This window comes from Lathyrus oleraceus, chromosome 5, assembly GCF_024323335.1.
Source record: "Lathyrus oleraceus cultivar Zhongwan6 chromosome 5, CAAS_Psat_ZW6_1.0, whole genome shotgun sequence".
NCBI classification, from domain to species: domain Eukaryota; kingdom Viridiplantae; phylum Streptophyta; class Magnoliopsida; order Fabales; family Fabaceae; genus Lathyrus; species Lathyrus oleraceus.
In genome coordinates this window covers 1,755,082-1,759,847 of record NC_066583.1, presented here as the reverse complement: position 1 = coordinate 1,759,847, position 4,766 = coordinate 1,755,082, and the positions used below count along the sequence as shown (strand labels likewise).

The 4,766-nt window shown below is 39.9% G+C and overlaps 1 non-coding gene across 1 annotated transcript; it reads right to left on the bottom strand.

Moving 5' to 3' along the window:
• Nucleotides 1–1,001: 1,001 nt before the first annotated feature.
• Nucleotides 1,002–1,108, bottom strand: LOC127088839 (small nucleolar RNA R71). Its single transcript, XR_007790653.1, has one exon. It is a non-coding gene; the product is annotated as a small nucleolar RNA R71 (small nucleolar RNA).
• Between the last annotated feature and the right edge of the window lie 3,658 nt (nucleotides 1,109–4,766).

Below are 4,766 nucleotides of genomic sequence, written 5' to 3'. Positions count from 1 at the left end.
TCAACTAAGTTTACGACTCTTATTTCTTAAAAATAAGTTTACTACTTTAGCGTTCTGCACACCTTTTTGTAAGTGACAATAAAAGGCCTTAATTTAAGGGTAAACTCGGTTCTGAATACGCGAAAGCAACAGTTCCCGTTAAATGGATTCTTTTCAAGAGTAGAAAATATTGCCCCATAAGTAGTTCTATTTAGACAATCGAAACATCACTTAACTGACGTGATATACATTCAAACCTGTCTTTATCTGCATCGTATTTATTACCTCCTTTATTTATTATTATTTTGCAACATCAATATCTCTTTTATACCGCCTTAGATAAACACCGTAACGATAGTAATCGATAGATTGACGATTTGGTCTCTGTGGGATCGATATTCTTTTATATTACTCTGACGCGATTCGTGCACTTGCGAATATAGCGATCAAGTTTTTGGCGCCGTTGCCGGGGACCAACTTCGTCAAATTTTGTACCCTTTTTGTTACACCGTCTAGACTAAGGAATTATTAGTCGGTAAATGCGAAGAACCCGTAGTACCAGAAATTTAGTAGATCCTTTAGCGGAACCCGAACCTTACACTCATACACGCCTCTTACTCATCCGAATTAAGAAAGCTATGACCTAGAATTGCGACCGGAGACCTCTTAAGGAATTTTCCCAACCCTCTGACGAGGAACCTAGTTCGAGTATAGTAAACCCCCTCATTCCTGCCAACAATTTCGAACTAAAACCATCTTTGTTGCAATTAGTGCAACAAAACCAATTCACGGGTCTCGCTACTGAGAACCCAAATCAACATTTAAAAGTTTTTATCCAACTGGACGACACTTTTAAATCCAATGGCGCCTCACCTGATGCGATCTATTTGAGATTATTTCCTTTCTCCCTCAGGGATAGAGCATGTTCATGGTTAGATTCACTTCCAGCTAATTCAATAACTACCTGGGAAGACCTTAGGAGAGTATTCATTGCTAGATATTTTCCCCCTAGTAAGACTGCTGTTCTTCGAAACCAAATAACTAGATTCACTCAAAACCAAGGAGAATCACTCTTTGAAGCCTGAGAGAGATATAAAGAGCTATTAAGAGTCTGTCCACACCATGGCTTAGAACAATGGCTAATCGTTCATACCTTCTACAATGGACTCCATTATAACACAAAGATGAGCATCGACGCTGCCGCAGGTGGCACGCTGATGAACAAACCTTACTCTGAAGCTTGTAACCTAATTGAGGATATGGCCCAAAACCATTACCAATGGGGAATTGAACGAGCATCAATAGAGAAAAAGGAGACCCAAGGTGGAATACATGAGATAAGCTCAATGGACATGATGCAGGCGAAAATGAACGCTTTAGCCCTTAAGATCGAAGATATGTCTACAAGCACTAACACTGCAGCGGTAGTCCACACAGAGTGCGAACTTTGTGGATCTAAAGGACATGAATCGACGGAGTGTAATCTTTTGAACGACCTGAACACCGACCAAGTGAATTACGCCCAAGGTAACCCATTTTCAAACACCTACAACCCTGGATGGAAGAATCACCCGAATGTTTCCTATAAAAACTAGAACCCTATCCAAAATTATACACATCAGAGACCACAAGGTTATCAAGTCCAAAAACCAAATCAACCTATGCAAGTTGTGCCTCAGAAGTATAACCTTGAGAAGATCATGGAGAGCTTTATATCAGGCCAGACTCAGTAAAATAAAGAATTCCTAAACCAGAACATTCACGTAAACGAACTGATAACGCAATTAGGAACCAAGGTTGATCGGATAATCACTCACAACAAGATGCTTGAAACCCAGATCTCACAGGTAGCACAAAACCAAGCCCCACAACTACACCTGGAGGGCAATTCCCTGGACAACCTCAACCCAACCCTCGAGGGCAAGCTAACGCTATCTCATTACGAAGTAGGACCGCTTACGAAGGGCCTCATAACCCAGCAATGAGCGAGTCCAAAACTTGTAAAGAAAATTTACCAACCAACCAAGAAAAGGAACCAGTGGAACCCGAGAAACAAACCGACCAAGAAGGAGAAGCCAAGGATAAAACTCACAAACCACCACCCCCGTACAAACCACCAATCCCATATCCGTAAAGACTTAAACAAACCAAAATCAATAATCAAGAACAAAAATTTATAAAAGTGATAGAGAAGCTTCATGTAGAGATTCCTTTCACTGAAGCCATCACCCAAATTCCGTCTTACGCAAAATTTCTCAAAGACATCTTAACGAACAAGCGTAGGCTTGACGATCCCAAACCCTTGGAATGCAACTTTATTTCCGAGAATAAACTTGCTAAGAAGGAGAAAGACCCTGGGAGTTTTTCTATACCTCGCATTCTAGGGAGTCATGTGATCGACAAAACTTTCCTAGACTTAGGCGCTAGTGTGAGTTTAATGCCCTTAGTTGTGTGTAAAAGGTTAAACTTAGGAGAATTACAACCAACTAAGATGTCCCTCCAATTAGCCGATGGGTCTGTTAAGTATCCTGTAGGCATTTTAGAAGACATCCCAGTTAGGATCGGTCAACTTTATATCCCAACAGACTTTGTGGTCATGGATATCAAGGAAGACGACGACATCCCTATCCTTTTAGGTAGATCATTCTTATCAACAGTCGGAGCTATAATAGATGTTAAAAGAGGAAAATTAACTTTCGAAGTAGGGGACGAAAAGATAGAGTTTATTCTTTCAAAATTCCTGATGGCACCAATCATAGGAGACGCATGTTATGCAATCGATATCATATATGAATGCATAATAGAATTTGATAAAGAAGAACCTAGCATCGAACCATTTTCAAACCCGAATGAAAAGGATGACGAGCTAGAGGAAACAGAACCTCACACTAACGAATGTTTGGACCTTACTCCATACCTTTCACCAAAATCTCAAAAACCAGCTCAAAAACTTAAGGAATTACCCAAGAACCTAAGATATGAGTTTTTGGATAAAGAAATGAACCACCCAGTAATAGTTAGTGCCGCCTTAAACCAAAATGAGAAAAACCAACTCTTGAATGTTTTACGAAGATACCCCTCTGCCTTAGGATACAAAATCTCAGATTTAAAAGGTATAAGCCTATCCGTGTGTATGCACAGGATCTCGCTAGAGGAGGATTCAAAACCTTCCAGAGAACATCAGAGAAGAATCAACCCTGTAATGAGTGAGGCGGTAAAGAAGGAAGTCCTTAAACTTCTAGAGGCTCGTATAATCTATCAGATCTCTGATAGTAAATGGGTAAGTCCTGTACATGTGGTACCCAAAAAGGGAGGCATCACAGCCGTACAGAATGAGAAGGGAGAGCATGTAGCTAAACGTATAGAAGGCGGATGACGTATGTGCATAGATTATATGAAGCTCAATAAGGCAACTAGGAAAGACCATTTACCCCTTCCATTCATAGATCAAATGCTTGAGCGTCTTGCCAGACACTCTTACTTTTGTTATCTGGATGGATATTCTGGATTTTTCCAAATACCCATACACCCCGAGGGTCAAGAGAAAACAACCTTCATCTGTCCTTACGGAACGTTTGCTTACAGACGAATGCCGTTTGGACTCTGTAATGCGCCAACTACTTCCTAAAGTTGTATGATGTCAATCTTCACAGATTATTTCGACGGAATTATGGAAGTATTTATGGATGATTTCTCGGTGTGTGGGTTCGACTTTGAGAATTGCCTCATTAATCTTGAGAAAATCCTAGAGAGATGCGTAGAAGTTAACCTTGTGTTAAACTGGGAGAAGTGTCACTTTATGGTTAAAGAAGACATAGCGTTAGGACATATAATATCTGAAAGAGGAATTGAGGTCGACAAAGCAAAGATAGAAGTAATAGAAAACCTTAACCCTCCTAAGACAGTTAGAGAAGTTCGGAGTTTTCTTGGACACACCAGTTTCTACCGACGCTTCATCAAAGATTTCTCTAAAATAACAAAACCCCTGACCGGCCTTCTGATGAAAGACATTGAATTCATTTTCGATGAAAAATGTATCGAAGCCTTTAATCAGTTAAAACAAGCACTAATTTTACCTATAAATGATGATTTAACCTATGAGAGATTGATAGCTAAGTTAGATACCATTCCCCCTGAACCTGATAGAGACAACCATGGGACAGTTTCAGAAATTAGCAGAGTACCATGGTACGCTGACTTTGTGAATTATCTAGCCGCTGATATCATACCACCTGACCTCAATTATCAATAAAAGAAGAAGTTCTTTAAAGATATAAGATATTTCTACTGGGACGAACCACTCCTTTTTAAAAGAGGAACAAATAAAATCTTCCGACGTTGTGTCCCGGAAGAAGAAGTCAGAAATATCATAGAGCATTGTTACTCTTCGCCCTATGGTGGACATTCAAGCACATCCAAGACATACACTAAGATCCTTCAAGTTGGTCTTTATTGGCCAACACTATGGCGTGATGTCCATACTTATATTGTCCAATGTGACCGGTGCCAGCGCACTAGAAACATCTTAAGACACGGAGAAATGCCCTTGAAGAACATCCAAGAAGTAGAATTATTTGACGTTTGGGGTATTGATTTCATGGGACCTTTTCCATCTTCATTGGGAAACAAGTACATTTTGGTAGCTGTTGACTATGTGTCCAAATGGATAGAAGTTATAGCCGCACCCACTAACGACACAAGAGTAGTCATCAAGATGTTTAAAAATAATATTTTTCCTAGATTTGGAGTACCACAACTTATCATAAGTGATGGTGGATCACATTTTA